Raw genomic sequence first — 26,687 nt, 5'->3', positions numbered from 1 at the left:
TTGTAAAGCAATTATACTCCAATAAAGATGTTATAAAAACAACAACAACAACAAAACATTAAGTCTGCTTAAATCTGCGGGATTTTTGCCCTGAGACCGCAAAATTGCATCAGTGCACGTTTATTTTCCAAATATTTTAAAAAATGTCCAATTTTCTATTCTTTAATTAAAGGAGTGCTACACTATATTAAATGTGGTGGCTTTTTAAGGAAAAAACCCTTCTCACACGAGCTGTTAGCTCATAAGTATTCTTATATAAGAATCCAAATTAAAGTAATCAAAGTGAATCTTTGAACAAATCAGACTGGTTTACAATTTTGGTTTAAAAATAACTATTTGTCTTTATCAGGATTTAATCATTGTAGAGTGTAATATAAGTAAATTTAAGAAAATAAAATTGGGGTTTCTCATGAAGATACTAATTTACATCTGAATTCCTTAAGTTCTGAAGTTCTTACCTAACCTCCCTCGGTAGACTTCCCTGGTGGTGCAGTGGTTAAGAATCCACCTGCCAATGCAGGGGACACAGGTTCGATCCCTGGTCCAGGAAGATCCCACATGCTGCAGAGCAATGAAGCTCGTGCACCACAACTACTGAGCCTGCGTTCTAGAGCCCGCGAGCCACAACTACTGAGGTCTCATGCCACAAACTACTGAAGCCCACGCGCCTAGAGCCCGAGCTCCACAACAAGAGAACCACTGCAATGAGAAGCCTGCGTACCTCAAGGAAGAGTAGCCCCTGCTTACCGCAACTAGAGAAAGCCCGCACACAGCAACGAAGACCCAACGCAGCCAAAAATAAATAATAATAAAAAAATAAAGGCATCATCATATAGATAAAAACAAGTAAGTAAATAATTAAAAAAAGAATAAAATGGACATTGGAAAAAAGGGTCTACTGTTAAGCTAATATTACTTCCATATAATGTTTAAGATGAAGGAAAACGTAAACTTAAATTATAATTCTGACAAACTTTTCTATATCAACAGTAATTATGTTCTGTAGTATGTTAAGATTAAATATAATTTCCAACAGTTAACTTTAAGACCTTGGACTAATATTAAATTGAGTTAAAGGATCATCTTTGCATCTCTGAATAATTCCTAAGTAAGACAGAATACTGAAACACTGGTCAGCAAGTGTAGTTTTAACATATATATGATTTTAATTTTTATATGTTATGTAGTGGAAAGGATATGTGTATTAGGTGTATCCATGAGCTTTGCTGGTTTGTTAAAACACTTGTATATAACAGAAATTTCTCAGTTTCTCTGTGAAACAGAAGTTAGTTACCTTGGTAAAGTTATAATTGATATGCAGATTGAGACTATACTAAGAACAATAGTGACACAGAAATACAACCATGTATGCAAAGGTAATGAATGGCATGTGTTCTTGTTTATTAATGGGAAAAGATTAGTCTTGTACTTGAAGTGAAGTATCTAGGTTGTTCCAAAATGTGAAAGAGGATAATGAAGGACAAACCTGGATATTGAAAGCTGTAGATTTGTGGAAAGGGAATTTTATTTGCCTTGGACTATAATAACTGCAAATAACAGTCTAAAATATGCAATGAAATATTAAAATTTTTCCAAAGCTGGCTCAGTTTTGATGGATTTATTCATAAGGTTAAAAAGGGAAAGCTTCTAAATCCATTAATGTCAAATATTTATTAACATAAAACCAGAATTTGGTTTTCTCTGTTAAAATAAGAAATTGGTCTTGGAGTATTCTGTTCTTAACAAAATATGGTAAAAGGTTATTCTTTACCTCCTGTAATCTGCATAGATAGCCATATCTCACTAGAATAACTTCTTGGACTTTGTGCTGACTCTGTCATATCTTTAAATTTGTTTTTAAACAAACAACAAAAGTTCCTTGCTAAAGAGTTAAAGTTCTTTAAAAAAACTGGGTCACCACCTTCTATGTTAATTTAAAACATTATATTGTTACTTTGACCAAGTCATTATTCATTATCCTCAGATATCTAAGCTCCTATCTTAATCAAGCAATGAAGTCTGATAATTCTTGTGATGCTGCTGAGTTCAGAGAACTCACTGTGTAACAAATGATTTGGTTCAGATTGTGGTGTAAGACCCAAAGTGCAGTATTACGTGCTGCCTCAACATTTTGTAAAATTGGGATGGTCTTGAATGGTCTACCTGCAAGTTCTCTTCCTCGCTCTGCTCCTGTGGATAAGGTCCCCTAGTCAAAAAATCCTCTTCATTAAAGGGACCAAGTAAAGTTTCTTTTTAATCTCTGCTAGCCTTTATCCCCGGTTTTGGTTCCCTGCTAGCCTCGGAATTATTCAGACAAGCCAATCACATCCTCCTGTGGGAACCCCACTCTCTTGATACTACGAAGTCTTCTTCCCATTGCCTGAGTTGTTCACTGTTTCTGAGTGCAACCTCCAGGTCGCCCTGTAAGGCAGGCAACATCCTCCTCCTCTGGGATGTGAGTTTATGTAACTAATACATTGTTGCCTATCTTATCTGCCCAGTGTTGTGTGTTGAGCCATTCCCAAAAACATATGGTGGGAATCCTCTCTCTCACCAATAGGGTGAATAGGAAGTGATTAAAATACAGATAGGCACCAACACCAGGGGAATCTTATCAGAATGCTGGGGTAAGAGGTTCCACACAGTGGCTCAAATTTATTATGTGTGGTAGCTTAGAGGAGTCCAGATGGTAGTTGGGGGTGGGGTTGAGTGGAGGAAGAGAAGTCCTGAGGGCCAGAGGGCTAGGCAGAGATACCAAGGTCCCTCCCTTGGCAGTGTCTCTTCTCTCAGAAATGCTCATGGCCCATTCATTCTCTTACTTTGTTCAAATCTCTGCTCAAATAGCACTGCATCAGAGGGCTTTTCCCCTACAACCCAACTTAAAATAATACCTCTTACCCTGTCATTCTCTATTCTTTTATTCTGCTTTATTTTTATTGTAAGAATTTCCCTGCCCTTGAGTATTTGTTTGTTTCTTCACATTAGAATATAATCTTTGTGAGAGGGAAACTTGCTTTGTTCTCCACAATAGCTCTACTGCCTAAAGCAGCACCTGATACATGACTGGTGCATAATAAATATTCCTCGAGGACCAAAATTTCCTTACTGACTCAGGACCTGAAGAAGCCTACACTTACATGATGAGAATCAGTGACCCTGGCTGTGAAGAAGAGAAAGGTACACCACAGACCACTTTCAATCACAGATTACTAAGAAAAACTATTATGGGGTTATAGTATAAAGGAGTCTCTATGCTTAAGAAAAGGAAATAAGAAGAACAAACTTGTCTCTTTGAATATGCCAATAAGAAGAATTTTGGGGGCTAGCTAAGAATGCGGAGGAAAAAAACCACCATTTTACCTATTAAAGTTTATGAGGTGAGGTTAAATTACAGAGGGGAAAAACGCTTGTGATATTATAAAATGGCTTTAGATAAAGAGAAGTCTATAAATGAGTCAACAAATTTACTGTAGGGGAAGAAAGGGAAAGCACACTATGGAAAAAGGAAATGTATACAAGAGGAAGGGGAAAGAATTTTTAAAATCTGAGTATATCTGGATTAACAAACAGGTAACTGATCAACTTAATATCTGAAAATAACACTTTGTTAGGACCCCAAACATAAGGAGATAACTTCCAAAATAACAGTTCAAAAAATCTGTTGAAAACCAGTCCGTAATTATCTTCAAGAATATAAAAATCATCACTTGTTAGTTGACAGAGCAATTTCACATTGAAAGACATTTTGTTTTTCACTCAATAAAACTTTGAAAAACCTCGCCATTTTCATCTTTAGAAAATTATAAATAATTTTGAGAGGTCACAATACACTTAGAACACAGTGCTTTTAACTTACTGTAGGCTTTATGTAGGGGATTGGCCAGATGACTGACTGAGGTCCCTCATTCGTATGTTACATTGCTGATTCTAAAGGAGGAGCATATATGAAGCATTAACACATCCTCACAGTATACCTGGGGAGAGCCAATCTGACAAATGGAAAACCTCAGGCTGAATAGTAAAAAGTGAGGGATTTGGTGTATGATCTTCATATAAGATCTTCATTTATATTGCCAGATCCCTCTTTTTTTTTTTTAATTATAGCAGGCATATTTTAAATTGAAATGTATAAAAAATCTGGCCTATTCCCCCAACTTTCCCTCAGTCTTAAGCAACTGTCCACACAGGTTCAATCTTGAACAGGTATGAATAAACTCATTTTTAGGGTTTAGCTGCATTAAAAAAAAATTTTACTTATTTACTTATTTTTGGCTGTGTTGGGTCTTCGTTGCTGTGCGAGCTTTCTCTAGTTGCGGCAAGTGGGCGCTACTCTTCATCGCGGTGTGCGGGTTTCTCATTGCAGTGGCTTCTCTTGTTGTGGAGCACGGATTCTAGGCATGCGGGCTTCAGTAGTTGCAGCATGTGGGCTCAGTAGTTGTAGCTCGCAGGCTCTAGAGCGCAGGCTCAGTAGTTGAGCGCACAGGCTTATTTGCTCCACGGCATGTGGGATCTTCCCGGACCAGGGCTCGAACCCGTGTCCCCTGCACTGGCAGGTGGATTCTTAACCACTGTGCCACCAGGGAAGCCCGCTATCTGCATTTTTATTGAAGTAAAATTTATAGTGAAATATACTGATCTTAAATGTATTGAATATATTTAACGAGAATTTGATACATACATATACCCATTTAACCAACCCCTAATCAAGTACAGAACTTTAAGTTATCCCAGAACATTTCCTCCTACTCCCTACCGGTTATTTCTCATCCACTACAGGCAACCACCTTCCTGATTTCCATCATCACAGATCGGTTTTGCCTGTTCCTGAACTTAAAAAAAAAAAAAAAGCAACAAGTTTTTGGTCATTGGCTTCTTTTGCTCCATGTCTTTTTGAGATGAATTCATATTATATTAGTAATATAATTCTAATATCATTCTTTTATATTGCCAAGTAGTATTCTACTGCATCCATTCTCTTTATGTGATGATGGACATTTGTTACTGTTTCCAGTTTTGACTATTGTGAATGAACCTCTAAAATTATTCTTGTACCTTTCTTGGGGGGAATATATGCTTTCATCTTACTTGGATAAATACCTAGGAAAAGGATTAGTGAGTAATAGTGTAGGGATATGTTTAACTTTCTAAGAAACTTCCACACTGTGTTCTGAAGTGGTTATACCATTTTTAAAAAATTTTATTTTACTTATTTATTTTTGGCTGTGTTGGGTCTTCGTTGCTGCATGCGGGCTTTCTCTAGTTGCGACTAGCGGGGGCTACTCTTTGTTGTGGTGCGCGGGCTTCTCATTGCGGTGGCTTCTCTTGTTGCAGAGCACAGGCTCTAGGCATGCAGGCTCCAGCAGTTGTGGCACGCGGGCTCAAGAGCGCAGGCTCAGTAGTTTCGGCACATGAGCTTAGCTGCTCTGCAGCATGTGGGATCTTCCCAGACCAGGGCTTGAACCCGTGTCCCCTGCATTGGTAGGTGGATTCTTAACCACTGTGCCACTAGGTAAGCCCGGTTATACCATTTTAAACCCCCCTGAACAATACATGAGTTCCAGTTGCTCTACATCCTAACCAACACTTGGTGTGGCCAGTCTTTTTAACTTTAGCCATTCTAACAGGTGTGAAGTGGTATCTACTGTGGATATCTTTTAACATACCAAACTGTCATAGTGCTCTACACATTTACCCAAGAGAAATGAAAGCTTACATCCACGCAAAGATCTGTACAAGGATGTATATGGCAGATTTATTCATAATAGTGAAAATCTGGAAACAGTCTAGATGTCCATCAACATGAGAATGGTTAAACAAACTGTGGTGTATTCACACAAGGGAATACTATTCTGTAATAAAAAGAACAAAGTACTAATCATACAATAACATGGATGAATCTCAAAAGCATTACGGTAAATGAAAGAAGTCTGCATAAAAGAGTAATACTGGAATATTGCATAAATGGAATATTGCATGATTCCATTTATATGAAGTTCCAGAAAAGAAAAGGCTAATTTGTGATGAAAAAAAACTCTAAACAGTGATTACCTCTGGGGGAAGGTGGGAGTGGTAACTGACTGGTAAGAGGCATAAGAGAATTTTCTGGGGTGATGGTATATTTCATATCTTGATAGGGGTTTGCATTATATGGGTGTATAAATCTGTCATAACTCATCAAATGGAATATTCACTGTATGTAACTTTCACCTCAAAAATGTAAATAAACATTAAATTCTAGTTAATTACATGCATGCTAAAGTGTTTAGGAATGAAATACAATAATGTATGCAAATTAACTTAAAATACATAAAAATAAGATAAATTGATGGATGGATAGAAATTGTTAGATGGATACAAATGTCATAAAACAAACCTATCAAAATGCTAATTGTAGACTCTAGGTGTGGTGGGTTATGGTGTTCACTTTTTTTTTTTTTTTTTTTTTTGTGGTATGCGGGTCTCTCACCGTTGTGGGCTCTCCCGTTGCGGAGCACAGGCTCCGGACACGCAGGCTTAGCGGCCATGGCTCACGGGCCCAGCCGCTCCGTGGCATGTAGGATCCTCCCGGACCGGGGCACGAACCTGTGTCCTCTGCATCGGCAGGCGGACTCTCAACCACTGCGCCACCAGGGAAGCCCGGTGTTCACTTTTTTTTTTTTTTTTTTTTTTCTTCTTTCCTTGCGGTATGCGGGCCTCTCACTATTGTGGCCTTTCCCGTTTCGGAGCACAGGCTCCGGACACACAGGCTCAGCGACCATGGCTCACGGGCCCAGCCGCTCCGCGGGATGTGGGATCCTCCCAGACGGGGGCACGAACCCGCGTCCCCTGCATCGGCAGGCGGACTCCCAACCACTGCGCCACCAGGGAAGCCCCCCGGTGTTCACTTTTTATATCAACTTCTGATACGTTTCAAAAATTTCATAATAATATTTTGGTAAAAATAGGAGAAGAGGGGAGAGAGGATGAGGGTAGTGTAACAAGTTGGTTATAACCTTGCTCTTAAAATGGAGTCAACTGATATTGTTTAGTCAATAAATCAGTATGAGACAGGAGCGGCTTCCCTGGTGGTGCAGTGGTTAAGAATCTGCCTGCCAATGCAGGGGACATGGGTTCGAGCCCTGGTCCAGGAAGATCCCACATGCTGCGAAGCAACTAAGCCTGTGTGCCACAACTACTGAAGCCCTCCTGCCTAGAGCCCAGGCTCCACAATAAAAGAAGCCACCACAACGAGAAGGCCACACACCGCAACAAACAGCAGCCCTCACTCGCTGCAACTAGAGAAAGCCCATGTGCAGCAATGAAGACCCAATGCAGCCAAAAAAAAAAAAAAGAGAGAGACAGGAAACTGTTGTGCTTTCTTATAAGCCAAGTTGGTTTTTAAAACTGTGTACATACAATACTTAAGCTAAAAACCACTGAATTCAAAAAAGAATTTTTAATGAAGTAATGCCATTTGCAGCAACATGGATGGACCTGGAGATTATCATACTAAGTGAAGTCAGACAAAGACAAATATCTCATATCACTATATATGGAATCTTAAAAAAAAAAAAAGATACAAAATGAGCTTGTTTACAAAACAGAAACAGACTCACAGACATTGAAAACAAATTTATGGTTACCAAAGGGGAAAGGCAGGGGAGGGATAAATTAGGAGTTTAGGATTAAGATACACATTACTATATATAAAATGGATAAATAAGGAGGACCTCCTGTATAGCACAGGGAACTATATGCAATATCTTATAATACCCTATAATGGAAAAGAATCTGAAAAAGAATATATATATAAAACTGAATCACTTTGCTGTACACCTGAAACTAACGCAACACTGTAAATCAACTATACTTCAATTTAAAAAAATTTTTTAAGTTTTTAAAACCACCAAATTGTCAATTAGTGATTGCACTTCCACCAATCATGTGAGTCCCTAAATCCCTACATCTTCACTAATAATGAATAATTTATTATCTTTTAATCTTATCTAAATTTGCTATGTAAAAAATGCTGTTTTGTTTTAATTTGTACTTTCTTAATTATAGATGATGTTGAACATCTTTTCATATGTTAAAAAGTTATTTGTATTATGTTTTCTATAAACTGCTTTTTCATATCCCGTGTCCATTTTTCTACTGGGTTGTTGTCTAGTTTTGTTACTGATCAGTAAAAGCTCATTTTGTTTGTATGCCTGTCTGTCTGTCTGTCTACCTATCTATGTCAGCCCTTTTCCTACCATGTATGTTTTTTACCCATTTATCATTTGTCTTGACTTCATCTGCAAAATTTTTTTTGCTAGCAGAAATTTCTTAATTTTTATATAGCAACAGCTATTAATCATTTCCTTTGTGGCTTATGGGTTTGTATCTTGCTTAAAAGGCCTTTCCTACTTTAAGATTACCCAAAAATTATCCCACATTTTCTCTTGTATTACTTTTGTGATTTCACAAGTCACAAAATAATTCTATGAATTATTTTCTTAAGCTAGAAATGCGCCTAATAGTAAGTGTAGGGAAATGAGCACCCACATAAATAATTACAAGGATTATAAACTGCTACAAACATTTAAGAAATTGATATGATTGCATATATTATAAAATTAAAACATACATACCACATGGCCTAACAATTCCACTTCTAGGAACCAATCTATCCTACAGAAATAAGAACATGAGTGAGTATGTAAACATAAACAAACCAATATGTTCACTGAGGCTCTCCCGCCAAAGAAGAAGCAACTAACGGGCCATCAGGGTGGGAATGGTTAACTAAATTATGGTGCAGTCATAGTATGGCACGTTCATAGCCAAGATCTATGTGCACTGACTTGGAAAGTTAGCAGTATATCAAGGACAAGTGAAAAGAGCAAGCTACAGGATAAAAAATGTTAACTACATAAAACCATACGTGCATGTGAATGCTTATGTAAGTGGAGGAAAACATTAGGAAGGGTACACGCCAAACTATCAATGCTAGATATCTCAATGGGGTAGGAACAGTAGTGCTATAAAACACTTCTTCTGAAATTAAAAATAAACAAAAATATTATTTTGTCAGAGTAACCCAATAAAAATATTGATGCTTAGGGCTTTCCCTGGCAAGTCTGATTAAAAAAATAATTGCAGAATGGAATTTTTATTAGGTAAAGAGCAAATGGACAATTAAGCTTCCAGACTCTACTGTCTATGTGTGCTGGATGACTTTTCCTTTAAACCGTCAGCCTCTCTATGGTTCAGCCCCTCTGAACCAATGAGAACCTCATCTGATCAGATATAAAGGCACCTTTTCCCACTACAAGGGGGGTTTGGAATGAGTCTCCAGTTATATACTTGGTTGAATTTCTAAGGACACTATATTTGCAGAATTTAGCCTTCCCTTTTCCATTTCCCTAGTAAGGAGTCTTAGCTGGTCTTCCTCCAGCAAAATTTCCTTAATTATATGCAAGATTTTATATAGCACATTTTAATGGGGAGAGAATTCACTGCTTTACTCATATCCTCCAAACCCTGCCTCCCCCATCAAAAAAATGTAAAGAAAAACAATCATGTTAAACTGAATTCACACACTTGTGAATCTAATTCACAGTATTTGTACCAATTTGGGGACATCTTTTATTTTTGGTGTCAACTCATCAAGCTTTATGTTGTCAACAAAAAATGATATACAATATCTGTTTTTTTCCCCCTTAAATTCTACTTTATATGATATAAATTACTGCCATTTCTTGTTTTATTCAAATCTGATAAATAGATCTTTCCAACTGGGGCAAATTTTTGTCTTCTACTATTCTGTGTTAGATTGGTCTCTTCTTAAACACTGCATTGCTGGGTTTTATTTATCAATCCAAATGAAGAACCATTTATGTTTGTAACATAATGTCTGGCTTTTTATGCCTCTGTTTTTTTCTCTTCATGTTTATTTTTATTATATGAATTATAACTCAAATACCTCATTTTTAATTCACTAAGTACTTCCTATATTTCAAGAACACTATTAAAATAATATTTACAGGGCTTCCCTGGTGGCTTAGTGGCTGAGAGTCCACCTGCCAATGCAGGGAGCACGGGTTCGTGCCCCGGTCCGGGAGGATCCCACGTGCCGCGGAGCGGCTGGGTCCGTGAGCCATGGCCGCTGAGCCTACACGTCCGGAGCCTGTGCTCTGCAATGGGAGAGGCCACAACAGTGAGAGGCCCGTGTACCGCAAAAAAAAAAAAAAAAATTTACAAATAATATTAAGATAATATTTACCTATTTATTCTAATCTGAAACAAAATATTTAGTGCTTTCCCCTCTCTTCTTCCCTTTCCCAATCTTTATTAATCTTCCCTCCATCTTTTCTCTATTATGTTTTACTGTTTGGTTTAATAAATTAGTTACTAATCACTTTTCTTGTTATAGTGACTGTAGGCAACTATCCAAGGGAGACTCCTTCAAAGAAGGAGCAGGAAGAAGGCAAAAGCATATAAAACAGGATGTTGATATGGAACTACCTGTCAGTTTCAGCTGAAGATCTAAGACAACAGATAATACATTCCAAAATGAGGTGAGTAACCACCATGCCAAACTTGCAAAGAATGTGGGCAAAAAACCTTGTAAACTTTAGCTCTAGCACAATAAGAAAACAAAACAAAACAAAGAAAGGTTGGAGAAGGCAAGAAAAGAGATAGAGATTAGGAGATGATTTTTGGAAAAAGCTTCTTTTCCCCAAGTACCTTGACCTAGGGAAATAAGTTTCAAGAAGACTACTTGCAGAGCTTAAGATATATCTTCTAGAGCTTGGGAGTCACAGGAGACTGGTGTTTGACTCAAGTCTGAGAAATCCTGAGAAAGAGTACAGGACTTCCTGGTTAGTTCCTCTGATAGCAGGGTGAAATGGGTGATGAATGCACTGAGGTTGGCTTGCACTTCAAGAGTTTCTTGTGGTAAGAATGCAAGTCTTCCATGGACCATTAGCTAGAGATACAGTAAGTCCTCTACATACAAACCTTCAAGTTGTGAACTTTTAAAGATGCAAATATGCGTCCGCATGTCCAACCACGTAAGGTAGTTCACGTGTCTGGTATACATTGTCACATGCATGCATCCTCTACAAGTGGTTGTGCTTTTGTGTACTCTACTGTACAGCACTGTAGAGAGTACGGTAGTACAGTATCTTTATTTCAAGTCAGGATGTCTGGAAGCAAACATAAAAGCAGCAGTGATGTAGCTGGTACCGCTAAGAAACGCCAAGCGGTAATGATGTAAACAAAAGTGAAAATAACTGAGAGTGGAACGAGGCGAAAAGATAGTAGGCGTTGCTCGTTCTTACGACTCATTCAACCATCAGCATGATTCTAAAGAACAAGGACGATCATGAAAAATGTGAAGTCTGCCGTGCTGATGATGTTGACAATAATATTGAAGAAGCGTGGAAAAGTGATGGAGGACATGGAGAAACTTCTCAGTGTGTGGATGCAGGATCAGCATCAGCGCTGAGTCCTGCTCAGCTTAATGCTGATTGAAGAGAAATGTAAAAGCTTTCATGAAGACTTGAAGAAGAAACATGGCGAAGAATCAGAGGGCACATCTTTTAATGCCAGCCATCGCTGGCTTCATTGGTTCAAGGTTACAGCCAACCTTCACAATGTAAAAGTTAAGTGTTGAGGCAGTGAGTGCAGACATGGTAGCTGCCCAGGAATTTCCTGAAATGCTTCAAGAAATTATTGATGAAAGCGCATATTTACCGAAGCAGGTTTTTAATGTGGATCAGAAAGGACTGTACTGGAAGATTCCAGCCCGAAGTTACGTCAGTAAGGAGGAAAAGTTGATGCCAGGCTATAAAGCAGCAAAGGACAGGCTAACTCTTGTTGTTTGGTGGCATTGCTTCCAGTGATATGAAGCTGAAGCCTCTCTTAGTTTATCATTCAGAGAACCCAAGAGCCCTTAAAAATATAGCCAAGGACTCTTCCTGTTGTGTGGAAGAGTAACCCCAAAGCCTGGGTTACACAGGCCATTTTCCAGGACTGGTTTTTCCACTACTTTATCCCAGAGGTAGAGAAATACTGCACGGAGAAGGACGTCCCATTCAACATTCTATTGCTGCTTGACAGTGCTCCAGGCCATCCCCCATTCATGGATGACTTTCATCCCAACATCAAAGTAGTGCATCTGCCATCAAATACTACATCACTTATCCAACCTATGGACAAGGGAGTTACAGCGACTTTCAAAATATTATTTGCATCACACTTTTCATCAGGCAGTAAAGACGAGTGACAAATCAGGAACAACCTTGAGACAATTTTGGAAGGACTGTAACATCTACAAGGCCAGAAAAAACACTGACTTTGTTTGGCGTGAGGTTACAGCCCTCACCATGAATGGGGTTTGGAAGAACCTTTGTTCACACAGTTTGTTCACGATTTTTATGGATTTTAGAAGGTGGATGAGGAGTCCAAAGAAGTCTTCAGCAATTTAGTGACCCTCAGCGAGAAGCTGGAGCTAGATCTCCAAGAGGATGACTTCACTGAACTCCTTGCTGTGCAACATAAGGAGCTTACTAATGAGGACCTGATGGAACTGGAGGCCCAGGGAAAGGACGAAGAGAGACAAGAGGAAGAATTAACTGAAGAACCGAAGAGATTCACGACGCAGGAAATGGCAAGGGGATTTTCTTTTTTTTGAGGAGGCACTGTTAGTTTTTGAGGCACAGGACCTGAACGTAGAATGGTACACAAAGCTTGCAGCAGCCATTCAGAATGCAATCCAGTGCTACCATGTCATCTATGATGAGAAAAAGAGCTAGTACCCAGACATCACTGGGTTCTTTTCAAGAGGGTAGATAGAACTGAATCCAGCAAGGAACCAGAATCTGTGCCATCGACGTCACGTGTGAGTGAAATTGCAGCTCGCCCTCTGTCTCCTATTCTGACGATCCTTCAGCTCTAGCATCTCCCACCTCCTCTCCTTCCTCCACAGTAATTCTTCTTGCCTGTTCACTTGATGCCAGCCCCTGGATGCCAGCTCTTGTACTGTACTACTGTACTTTTCAAGGTACTGAGGGGCTTCCCTGGTGGACCAGTGATTAAGACTCCACAATCCCAAAGCAGGGGGCTCGGGTTCTATCCCTGGTCAGGGAACTAGATTCCACATGCTGCAACTAAGACCTAGTGCAGCCAAATAAATAAATATTAAAAAAAAATAAAATCAATCAAGGTACCGTACTGTAAGAGTCAAAATGTTTTCTTTCTTGTTTGTTTTTTATGTATTATTTGTGTGAAAAGTATTATAAACCTGTTCCAGTACAGTACTATATAGCTGATTGTGTTAGTTAGGGACCTAGGCTAACTTTGTTGGACTTAATGAACAAACTAGACTTACGAATGCGCTCTTGGAACAGAACTTGTTATACATATGTAGGGTACTTACTGTAGTACGAAAGTTGTCTTAAATCCTATCCAAGAGGGCCATGTGGAGGTGGGGGGACCACGGCAGAAAGAAGGCAGAAATGTACCGTGACATGTCTAGGGAGGAGGGACTGGACTAAGTGACTTCACAGGAGATACATTTGCCTGTATCAAGAGAAGTGAAGATGAGATAATCCCAGGATTACTGGTGGTGGGATGGTAGGGTGCTTCTAAAATGGTTCCCAATAATCCTCATTTCCTGGTATTCGTGGCCTTATATAATCCCCTCTTCTTGAGTGTGGGCTAGATCTAGTTATCTACTTCTAATGAATGGAATATGGCAAAAGTGATGGGATGTCACTTCCAGCTTGCAGACTCTTGCCCTCTTGATTGCTTGCTCTGAGGAAACTGGCTGCCATATCATGAGTTGCTCTGTGGAGAAGCCCATGTGGCAAGGAACACAGGGATGGCTCTGGCCAACAGCTCATGAAGAAATAAGGCCTTTAAAGTCAATAACTCATGAGGAAGTGAATCCTGCCAACAACTCCTGGAGTGAGCTTGGAAGCAAATCCATTCCCTAGTCAAGCCGTAAGATGACTGTGACAGACAGAGGCAGAAGGTCCAGGTAAGCCATGCCTAGATTCCTGATCCACAGAAATTGTGAAATAATATATGTTTATTGTTTTAAGCTAGTAAATTTTGGAGTAATCTGTTATGTAGCAAAAGGTAAAACAGGGTAGCTCTAAACAAAGTACAGAAGAATTAATGAGCAAAAGAATCAGCCCTAAACAGCTGCCCAGTCCAGACAGCATCAACACCAGCTCACAACAGCTATTAGTCTAATAAGAACTTTCCTGCTACCTTCTACCCGTTTCAACCCTAGAGGGCTGAAGAATGTTGGATGAGCAGTCAATACATTAAGTAAGGTCAAAAAAATTAGTTGACCCCCCCCCTTAATACAGTAGGGCAACCTTTGGTAGGGAGAAATTTTGGCTTTAAATAAAGTTTGAAGTTTTAAATAATTATACAGAATTGACCATATTAATTATTGAACTTAGTCTGCTTTTGTACTAGAACTGCTTTGAGGACTTCTCATTAGCAGAGAGTGATCAGAAAAGTTACAGGACTTCATCCAAAGGGACTGGAGCAATGTTAGCATCACAAAATGGGTATGAACAGAGTAGAGGCAAAACAAAGCTTCAAAAAAGCAAAATGAGGAAAGAAAGAAGTCAGAGCAGCTAAATCATAGAGAGAAACAGCAAAGGTGGGGGTAGGTCAAGACGAATACTGAGTAATGCATGAAGACAAGGCAAGAGAAAATCAGCTAGGCTAGAATCCAACATTTTGTAAATGGTAGTTTCCAAACCCACAGGTCTTCACAGTGCTCTGAGAAGTTTGCATTATTGACAGTCATGGTATCTGTTTCAATTTCAATTTAAAAATCAATAAATAAAATAATTTAAATACTTTCTTTCTAAAATTGAACAGTATGAGAGCCTCTTCGTATCTACTGAGCAAATATGTGTAGCAATAGTAGGTAAGTGTGTTCACGATTGAAATATTCAGTTAGGTTCATCACTCAACTGAACACAGCTAGCTGCTTCTGGGTTTGACCATTAATCTGTTCTAATTTTTATTCTTTGTCTCATATTATTTAGCTTATATCCAAAACAAACCGTTTGCTAAGACTGCAAAAGAAATACGGATGTTGAAACAGAAGTTAGTAAAGAGCACAAAATGATAATAATCTTGTAAATTTTTTTCAAAATTATCTTTATTCTATCTGAAAATTGAATTTATCTGATCAATATCAAGATTCTCCATCTGAACCAGTATTGAAAGGAGAAAAAAATGATGACAAGTATATCCCAATTTAGCATTTTATTTAAAAAATGAGTTATACTTTAGATTATCATTTTGGTGACTATCTTTTTATGTCTTTTATATACATGCACATATATTTTACATAAATGGGATGTGTCACAGAAGCTGTTTTATCATGGAGATCCTTTTTCTTTTAAATAGAGATGTGTGTGTGTGTGTGTGTGTGTGTGTGTGTGTGTGTATGTGTATACATACTGAGTGGTAGGTGAGTGGAGGTTTACCTCTACAACCTCTCTCAGACCTACTTATCCCAAGGTAATGATTACAGTTGGAACCTTCGTAGTCATGGTTCCTCATCTGCTGATTCGACCAACCGTGGAATGAAAATTATTTGAGAAAAAGAATTCCAGAAAATTCCAAAAAAGCAGAACTTGAATTTGCCAAGTGCTGGTAACTATACAGCATTTACATTGTATTAGGTATTATAAGTAAGCTAGAGATGATGTAAAGTATATGGGAGGATGTGTGTAGGTTACATATAAAGGACTTGGGTGTCTGCAGATTTTGGTATATGCAGAGGTACTGGAACCAATCCCCCTGAGAATATCGAGACATAACTATTCATAGCAAAGTATGCTTTTCTCCATGTTCATATACAAATTTTTTTTTTTTTTTTTTTTGGCGGTATGTGGGCCTCTCACTGCTGTGGCCTCTCCCATTGCGGAGCACAGGCTCTGGACACGCAGGCTCAGCGGCCGTGGCTCACGGGCCCAGCCACTCCACGGCATGTGGGATCCTCCCGGACCGGGGCACGAACCCGTGTCCCCTGCATCGGCAGGCAGACTCTGAACCGCTGCGCCACCAGGGAAGCCCAATATGCAAATATTTTATACACAGGCAGAAGTGTTTTTTTTTTGGGGGGGGTGACTATGGTGTTTCTCTCTCTCACACACATGCACACAAAATGAATCACATTTTATCAAATTCTCTGCATTATTAAAAGTCCTTGAAGTCAACTGGAATAGATTTAACTGATTTATTTTTAATGACTGCATAATAATCCAGTAATTAGATAACCTATAATTTACCCAACTTTTTCCTGAGGAATGTTAAATAAGGAATTTACCTTATTTTTAGTGTTTTTGCCCTTAAAAAAGGCTACAGCAAACATACTTAGATTTTTTATGCACTGGTGCTTCTATTTCTATGAGATATGATTTCCAGGAGTGAGACTGTTGGATCATACATTAGAGGTATTTTTCATTTTAATAGATATTGCCAGACTGCTTTCAAAAAAGGTTATAATAATTCACTTTTCCACCAAGATATGAAAATGACCTCCCTTCCAATCTTTGACAGCATTAGGCATTTCTGCTCTTTTAAATTTGCATTTCCCTGATTAATGGTGAGGTTAAGCATCTTTTCATAGGTGTATCGGCTATTAGGATTTACCCTTCAGTGAATTGCCTATTCATATCACTTTTGCATTTCTCTATAGGCTTCTGTCTTTTTACTATTCATTTGTAATATATTAACCTGATAGCTATACTCTCCATTGCAAATATATTTCTCTATAATATGCCCATTGAAACATTTTCTTCTCTTGAGTTCCAGGATACTACACTCTCCTGATATATTTTTTTCCTTTCTCACCATCCACTTCTTTTCAGTCTTCTTTTCACAGCTCCTCTTCTCTACACAGACTTACTCCCCTGGTGATTTCATCCAGTTTCATGGTTCTGAATGCCATCTATACACTGATGAGTCTCATATTTCTACCCCCAAAATCCAGACCTCCCTTTTGAGCGTCAGACTCACCTACTTCAGTGTCTCATAGGCATTTCAACTCTTAATCTTATGGCCTAACCCGTTTACCTTTCAGTATTCTCTAACGTGAGTAAATGATATCACTGTCCAACCAGCTGCTCCTATTTGAAACCTGGAAGTCATTATTGATTTATTTCTCTCCCATACAGATATGTCTCAATAACACTAATTTCTTTCAATTATACCCCCTCAAATATATCACCAAACTAACCATTTCTTTCTACATCCAATTCTGTCTGCTCTGGTCTACTCTACCAGCATCTAATGCCTAAACTTCTACAAAAGGCTCCTAACTGGGCCCTTTGCATCCACCTCCCTAGCCCCTACCTCTGCCCCCAACAATCAATTCTTCAGATCCTAAACATAAGTCAGATCATGTCATTTTGCTCGAAACACTCCCATGACCTTCCATATTTTAAAAAATTCTAAACTCATTGCTAAAGCTGTAAGACCCATGATAGGAATTTTGTCTACCTCCTTGAACTCCCGCCCTTCTGCCTCTAGCCCTAGCTTATTCTGTATTAGCCTAATTTGCCTTCTTGCTCTTCCTTGAATATACCAAGCTCATTCCAACTTTTACCCCAGAGCTGTACGACTCCTTCCTCTCGAACATTTGACTCTGCTCAAATGTCACATTTTCAGAAAACCCTTCCTTGGTTGTGCAGAAACACCCACCCACACAGCATCACATCATATGCTATCCTCTTTGCTTGCTTCATCTTTTTGCATATCTCTTATGGTTACATTAAATTACAAATTGCTTTGCTTGCTTGCTTAGTCATCTGTCCCACTCTAAACTAAAACATAAGCTTTATGAGGACAGAAAACACGTCCATTCTCATTCACTACTAAATCCCTAGCACCCAAAACAGTGCCTGGCACATAGCAGGAATTCAGTGTCATTTTTATTTTCAAGAATGACTAAGTGTTGCTTTATTATTTTTTGACACTGATCATTGCAAAGCTAGCCTAATTACATTGAAAGGAACCAATATATAGCTGTAGTTCATTCGCTTTTAATGTTTAATATTTTTACATCAATATACCACCATTTAATTTTCCATTCTCTGTCAAGGACATTTGGGTTACTTCCAAGTTTTTGTGCTATTATGAGTCATGTTGGTGTGAATATTCTTGTACACATCTTCTAGTACACACATGTGAGCTTCTCTAGGATTACAGATGTTGAGTCAGAAAGTATGCAAAATTCAACTTCACAACATAAAGCTAATTTGTTTTCCAAAGTGGTTGACCAATTTATACTCCTTCAGTGGTGTATAAGAATTCCTATTGCTGGACTTCCCTGGTGGTGCAGTGGTTAAGAATCCGCCTACCAATGCAGGGGACACGGGTTCGAGCCCTGGTCCGGGAAGATTCCACATGCTGCAGAGCAACTAAGCCCGCGAGCCACAACTACTGAAGCCTGCGTGCCTAGAGCCCATGCTCCGCAACAAGAGAAACCACCACAACTAGAGAAAGCCTGCGGGCAGCAACGAAGACCCGTCGCAGCCAAAAATAAATAAATAAAATTTAAAAACAATTAATAAAAGAATTCCTATTGGGATAAACAACAAGGTCCTACTGTATAGCACAGGGAACTATATCCAATCTCCTGGGATAAACAATAATGGAAAAGAATTTTAAAGAAGAATGTCTGTATGTGTATAAGTGAGTCACTCTGCTGCACAGCAGAGATTGGCACAGCATTGTAAACTATACTTCAATAAAAAAAAGAAAAAAATACCCAAAATAAAAAATCACAGAGTCTAATAAAACACAGATAATGGCCAAAAAACAATTCCTATTGATCCACATCCTCTCCAACATATGATACTGGAAAATCTCTTAATTTTTGGCAATCTCATTATGATCTTAATTTGCATTTCCCTACTAATAAGGTTGAGCATCTTTTACTATATTTATAGGCCTTATGTAATTCTTCTATGAAATGGCTGTTCATGCCTATTTTACTATCCAGCTATTTGTCTTTTTCTTATTGATTCATTCTGTATACTAAAGCTTTGCTAGTTCTGTATGTAGCAACTTCCTTCAGGTTGTGGCTTATATTTTCAAGTTCATTAAAGGATTTTTTAACTGAAAAGAAGCTCTTGATTTTAACATACTAAAATTTATCAATTTTTCCTCCATGGCTAGTTTTTTTCTGTGTTGTCATGGAAAATTCTTCCCTACTCCAGGGATACAATATATTCTCCCCATATGCTTTAAAAGCTTTTTACGCTTTCATCTATGTAGAAATGATCTTTGTATATAGTATGAAATAGGGATCCATATGGATACTATATGGATAACTAATCATGCTAGCATTGTTTAAAAATACTCTCTCCATATCCCCCCTCCCCTACCTGCAATGCCACCCTTGTCCATATATCTGTGGACCAGTTTCTGGGTGACCATTCTGTTCTACTGGTCAGTACAACTCTCCCTGAGCCAAACACTGTCTTAATTTACTATTAACTACTACTTGAACAATTGTACATTTTGATATCTGACAGGACAAGTCCCACCATCTTGTTCTTACTGTTCAGAAATGTCTTGTCTTTGTTATCTACCCTTCCATATATATTTTAAAGGACAACAAAACAAAAACATAATTTAAAAACAAATAGTCATTTACAACAGCAACAAAAAGTATAAGATACCTAAGCATGTACAGAGATTTATAAAACAATTTAAAAACATTTAAGAAAGCCCACATAAATGAAGAAATAGACCACATTCATGTATTAGAAACCTTAATAAGTTGTCAATTTTTCTATATTAATCCATAAATATAATTCAAATTCAATCAAAATCCCAACATAGTTTATTGTGAATCTTGACAAGCTAATGTACTGTTTAACCCTCACTGCTTGATTGGGAAGCATACAGAATTATAAATTTAGTATAAGATATAAAACTTTAACCAAAATATGTATTAGAATCTAAAATGTGATCAGCCTTATCTATTTCTGATGATAGGTCTTCCTTAATCAAAGTCTAGAAATTTTCCTTTATTATACTTCAGATAATTAATTTTGAAATATCTGTCCTGTCTTCTAGAGTTCATGTTGTTAGCAAGCTGACTCTCTCTGAAATATACTTGTTGTTTATCATCTCTTCCCTTATATTTGTCTCCAAACACTTCCTTTGCTTTCTAGATATGTTCTTCAAAGTCTGTCTTCTATTTGACTAATTTATTGATTCTGCTTGTTACCTGAGGTGTTTACATACTCTACTCTGGCTATTCTTATTTAATAGTCATTGTTCACATCCTAATGTTCTTTACCGGAAAAAAAAAAATTTAAAGAACACAGACTTGTTACAGTACCATAAAGAAAGGCTTTGGACAATCATAAGGCATAGCATAAAAGAACTTTAAAAAAGCCAGCGAGAAAGGGAAGAAACAGCATAAAGCTTGGAAAAAGCAAATACTCTTTGCATACTTTCAAATTTAGTATAGAAGCAATTATCCTGAATGGCTCTGAAAACAGGGACCTATGCCCTAGACTGCTGATATCAAACAAAAGGCAAAATCACAGAAGCAAAGTACAGGTATAATAATCCATGAAGTGCCTCAGAAATTTAACCTATAGCAGCATTAATAATATTCTAAGGATTTAGAACCATCTGCTAAATGTATCCAATTGTAATTTATCTCTTTTTAAGGATAAAGATGTGAAATTAGTTTTGTCTTTCTGCCAAAAGCACCAATCGACCAAAAAAAAAAGAAGAAAACAAACCCCCCAAAAATGTAATAATGACTGTGTTCCTGACAGGGTTGCTAAACAAATATTTGATAATAGAAAGTAGACAGTAGGAAGAAAACACCAAAAATTCCACAGGATGATTTTCTCAGAGATTCTTTCCTTCAGTTTATGTCTCAGGGATGAAATTCATCACTTGTAAATTTGAATAATTCTACACATAAAACAAAATTAAAGCATATAATAGTCTTAAACTATGCCTGTCTTTGACAAATAAAGGTGGTAGCTTAGCCAAACCATCTTGACTGCCTCATCTATGCAAAAGCTCATTTAAACATTTAAATAATCACTCACAGGCATTTTCTGAACACTGTATCTCATTTTCCTTGTTCTCAATTATACCCAACTGCCTCATATAAGGCTAGGCCTGGGCAAACTTGTGCTTTGTCTTCATTCTTACCTTTTCATCTTTCTGATAAGATCACAATGACCCCAGGACCTCATATTTCACTGCTCTTGCTTTCCCCACATATGCTGCATATGGATGTCCATAAAAACTGACTGTCCCAGGAATATCTGTTCAGAGTCCTGTTCTTTGCTTATTTTAAAATAAATTACAGGGACTTCCCTGGCAGTCCATTTATTAAGACTTTGCCTTCCAATGCAGGGGATGTGGGTTCGATCCCTGGTCTGGGAGTTAAGATCCCACATGCCTCATGGCTAAAAAACCAAAACATAAAACAGAAGCAATACTGCAACAAATTCAATAAAGACTTAAAAATAAATAAACAAGCACAATGATCAACAGAGTGAAAAGGGAGTCCACATAGTGGGAAAAATATTTGCAAATCATGTATCTGATAAGGAGTTAATAATATTTAGAATATATAAAGAACTCTTAAAACTCAATAACAAAACCCCCCAAATAACCCAATTAAAAAACGGGCAGGGGCTTCCCTGGTGGCGCAGTGGTTGAGAGTCTGCCTGCCGATGCAGGGGACCCGGGTTTGTGCCCCGGTCCGGGAAGATCCCACATGCCACGGAGCAGATGGACCCCGTGAGCCATGGCCGCTGAGCCTGCGCGTCTGGAGCCTGTGCTCTGCAACGGGAGAGTCCACAACAGTGAGAGGCCCGCGTACCGCAAAAAAAAAAAAAGGGCAAAGGACTTGAAGATATACTTCTCCAAAGATATACAAATGGCCAATAAAGCACATGAAAACATTCTCAACATGGATAATCATTAAGGAAACACAAATCAAAACCATGAGATATCACTTCATACCCATTAAAATGGCTACTTTCAAATAAACAAAAAAACAAAAACCCCAGAAAATATAAAGTGTTGGCAAAGACACGGAGAAACTGGAACCCTTGTGCACTGTTGGTGGGAATGTAAAATGGTGCAGTCCCTATGGAAAACAGTACGGTATTCCCTAAAAAAAATTAAAAATAGGATTATCATATGACCCAGCAATTCTACTTCTGAGTATATACCCAAAAGAATTAAAGGCAGGGTATTGAAGAGATATGTGTACCCACATGTTTATAGCAGCATTATTCACAATAGCTAAAAGGTGGAAGCATTCCGGGTTTTCATCAACGAATGAATGAAGAAACAAAATGTGGGATATACATGCAGTAAAATATTATTCAGCCTCAAGAAGGAAGAAATTCTAATACATGCTACCACGTGGATGAACTTTGAGGACATTATGCTAAGTGAAATATTCCAGTCACAAAAAAGACATGTACTGTATGATTCCACTTATATGAGGTACACAGACAAGTCAAATTCATAGAGACAGAAAGTAAAATGGTGGCTGACAAGGTTTGGGAGTAGAGGAGAATGGGGAGTTATTGTTTAATGGGTACAGAGTTTCAGTTTTGCAATACGAAAAAGTTCTGAAGATGGATGATGGTGATGGTTACACAACAATGTGAATGTACTTAATACCAATGAATTGTCCACGTAAAAATAGTAAATTTTATGTTATGTATATTTTAACACAATTAAAAAGAAAAAATTACAATTAGCACATAAATAGCTCATCCTAAGACTGGTTTTAAACCCTTTTCTTACCTGAGCCTTAAATTTTCTAAATTAAATAAGGGTTTCTGTCTAACTGTCAAAATGGTTAGAGTGAATTCCGTATTTTCTTTCACTTCTCCCTCTCATCCTACGCAGGTGAGTAAAGAGGGCAATGGATTGTACTGCAGTTCTTCCTACTAACTTGCTCTGTAACTCTGAGAAAGTCACTTGGTCAAGAAGTTTAATGCATTTTAGTTTTCTCATCCCTCCCCTCAAAGTAACAACACTGGAAGTCATCTTAAATCTTATGTCTCAGAAGGTACTATCACTAAACTTTCCATTAACGACTTCAAAACTGACTGCAGGGAGGCAGGAAGCAATAGCACAAAATGTAAAGGAAGGTCCATTCAAGATGCAGTGTTCTCTCTATATAATTGTGTTAAGTCCTATTACAAATAATAGGACAATAAATAGTTCTAAAAACTACATTTCAAAAAAAAAAAAAACTACATTTCAATGTCCTATAACCAAAAAAGGCTGAAACCCAGCCTTTTTGTAAGGAAATGCCAATAAAAAATGTCTCTATTCTCTTTTTCATGTTCCTTCTGGGTTGGTCAGTTTTATTACTTGTTCATTTAGTCTAGCTGCCTTGTTGATAGGAAAATCTTCTCATCACTTTCTGCACACATCTCACTTTTATTCTTTTCCTTTATGCATCTACGGTTCTCTTCCTTAACCTATCTCAAGCTTTTTCAAGGTAAGGTCATGTCTCATTCATTTTTGTAATGTTAAGTCTATCATGGAGACTAACCCAGAGTATATACTCAATGGACACTTAATGGGAATATGATGATGGAACCCAATTCACACAGCCCTGCCTTCACAAGGAAATAACTGGAAATTAAAAAGATGAAAGTTTCAATGACAGAAATTAAGAATGTTACACAACAAACTGTTTAAAACCAGGAAGCATTTCTGCTAACCAAAAAAAGTAGATAAAATCTTGAGGAAGTCTGTTAACAAAGAGTGGAATAGGGGAAAATCTCCCAGGGGTGGTCAAAAAACATTAAGCTACATATATACTGTTTATACAATTTACATCTTAAAACAGGAAAGAAAAGTTATGAGTAAAAGGCTGGATAAAGACACAACAGCCAAATCTATACAAAAATAAAAGCATGTTACAAGTACCATAACTTACAAGCTAAAAAAGTATGAAGTGGTAGAGTGGATAATTATACATATATTTTTTGTAATTTCCCCAGTTTATTTGAAAACAATCTTTTCTGACATATATTCATATGAATTTTAGATCAGTCATCTCCAAGTGTACAGAAATTACCTATATTTGACTATAAACTAACCACTGATAAAAGAATACTTAACATATCAATATTTAAGCATTCCAATATAAAAGGACTTTTTCCAAACTTATTATTTTTTTCCTACCTAAGCTGATCTATATTTGACATTCAGGTTAATTATCTGCATGTAAAAGCAGGTGCGGTCCTCAAACTAACCTAAGGTAAACCAGCACACAAGTGTCCTTCTTCCCGGACATAATTACATTTCCAGAGGCAAAGTGGTTCAAATGGGAACAAATAAGCTAACTTCCTTATGAAATAAACTAGACAGACACAAACTAAGGAGTGAAGGTGCTAAAGATAAATCCCACAAATCTTCCTCCTTCCTGTCTTGTCAATGCACAAGTGTGCACTGTGAGCGTGTATGAACACTTCTCACCAACATCACTGGACACCAGGCCCTGGCATCAACAGGTAGTGCAGAGCAGGCGGCCCCGTCCACACAGAGGGAAGATGTAGTGCAGATTCTTGGAAGTGTCGATGGGCTCAGATGCTAATGGGCCTTACAGTGATGTTTTACTTCATTATGTTCTATTTTGTTGCTCTACTATTTTGTTTGTTCCACTATTTTTGTAACTGGGGTGAAGTGGGAGGTTCAACTAGTCTAAGAACATTTACCCCATAAACTGTCTGAATCAAAAATTTTATTTATTCTTCCACCAAACACAACAACTGATTTCCATCTACAATTATTTTTTAAGGTAGGAAACAGTGAGCCAACTGAAGAAAGGGCTGCGGCCTTGGCTAGGGAATGGTGACACTGTGTTGCTCGACTGAGAATGCAGGCCTATGGGGACGAGCCTGGGCCACAGCAGGACTGGACCTGGGTCAGTGAACCCTCTCCAGCAAGGCTCTGCAGCACTGCACACACTGGTGGTAGACGGTCTCAAAGTCAGCGTCCTTACCATAATAAGGATCTTCAATAATGAGTTGTTCCTGTGGCTCCTAGCTCCCAAGTATTCAATTCTCGCTCTGCAGTTTTTAACTTGATTACTTTTCCTATTCACATCTCTCAGGTTGCTTTCATCCATACATAATATATAATCAAAAGTGGCAAAGACTTCTTTGGTAACCTGCCAGGCAACGTGACTCATGGGGATAACCACGCTTCTTCATGCAAGCCTGCCCCCGATAATCAGGAGGGTTTCCTAGTTCATACGTGGACACTGCTGCACTGTTTATCCTCCAAGTATCTGAAATGTTTTGATCAGTTACAAGTTTCCTGAAAACTACTTCTGCAATGGGTGATCGACAGATGTTACCCAGACACACGAACAGCACTGACTTGGTCACCCGTATGGCCATCTTCCCGTGCACAGAGAGGCGCCCACTTGGATCATTATATTCTGACAAAAGGTACACCACCCTGGAGTTATAAGTCCTAAACATTTATGTGGCAAGTGAAGCCCTGAAATTTCCTAAATAGTCAAAAATATTGTGAGAGATATGTAGAAATATAATAGATATGGTAGCTATACTTCTGCATCTCTAAATATTGACTGCTACAGAAGCCTTCTTTTTAGGAATACAAAGAACACTTTTAAAAAGTTGATCACGGGGACTTCCCTCGTGGTCCAGCGGTTAAGACTCTGCATTCCCAATGGAGGGGGCCTGGGTTCAATCCCTGGTCAGGGAACTAAATCCTGCATGCTGCAACTAAGACCCAGTGCAGCCAAATAAGTAAACAAATAAATATTTTTTAGAAAGTTGATCACATATTAAAAGAAAACTCAAATTCAAAAATAGTTTAAAAGGCTACATACTCTGATAACAAGGTAATCATGCTAAAAAAACAAATTTAAACATTGTATAAAAACTTTTTTTTTTTTGCGGTACGCGAGCCTCTCACTGTTGTGGTCTCTCCCGTTGTGGAGCACAGGCTTCGGATGCGCAGGCTCAGCGGCCATGGCTCACGGGTCCATCTGCTCCGTGGCATGTGGGATCTTCCCAGACCGGGGCACGAACCCGTGTCCCCTGCATCGGCAGGCGGACTCTCAACCACTGCGCCACCAGGGAAGGCCTGTATAAAAACTTTTAACCAATGATAATTTCTAAAATTATCTCCTAAACATCTCTTAGGCCAAAAAAGAAAAGAAAATCACAATTAAAACCTATATTGAAAATGATTATAAAACACCAATTACCCAAATCTACATGTTGAAGCCAAATCTGACCTTAGGAAAACTAGCTTTAAAAATTTTCATTTTCAAAAAAAATTTCAAAGGGATTTCATGACTTTTGAAATAGAAGAAAAGTAGTGAAGATGAAATCAGAAATTCATGATGTAAGGGAAAAAAATAGGAGAACTGATTAACCAAAAAAAAAAAAAAGGGAGAAATAAAAACCAAGAGCTAGAGTTTTGGTGAAAAAATGACAATAAAGCTGACACATCTTTGGCAAATCTAAATACAAAATTTTTTTAAATATATAAAATTAGTAATGAGATGTAACTATAGTGACTGAGACTAAAAATTATAGAATGATATATATATATATAAAATCTGCACTAGAAGGTTTACTATATCTATGAAATAGACACTTTTCTAGGAAAATAAA

General features: G+C 38.0%; 1 protein-coding gene and 1 pseudogene across 2 annotated transcripts in view; both read right to left on the bottom strand.

Annotated features, from left to right (window-relative positions):
* Positions 1–26,687, bottom strand: part of HDGFL3 (HDGF like 3) — a 77,711-nt gene that overhangs the window by 31,280 nt on the left and 19,744 nt on the right. The window contains exon 1 of one of the 2 annotated variants that reach the window (XR_004348365.1): positions 8,613–10,024. The exons of the other annotated variant lie outside the window; for it this stretch is intronic. The gene's annotated coding sequence lies outside the window, so the exon portion shown is untranslated. Of the gene's footprint in view, positions 1–8,612; positions 10,025–26,687 lie in introns of those variants that run through there. 2 annotated transcript variants of the gene reach the window in all.
* LOC116748777 lies at positions 24,960–25,436 on the bottom strand (annotated as a pseudogene).

The sequence above is a fragment of the Phocoena sinus genome, chromosome 2 (assembly GCF_008692025.1).
Source record: "Phocoena sinus isolate mPhoSin1 chromosome 2, mPhoSin1.pri, whole genome shotgun sequence".
NCBI lineage: Eukaryota > Metazoa > Chordata > Mammalia > Artiodactyla > Phocoenidae > Phocoena > Phocoena sinus.
This window is presented reverse-complemented; position numbering and strand designations above follow the sequence as displayed.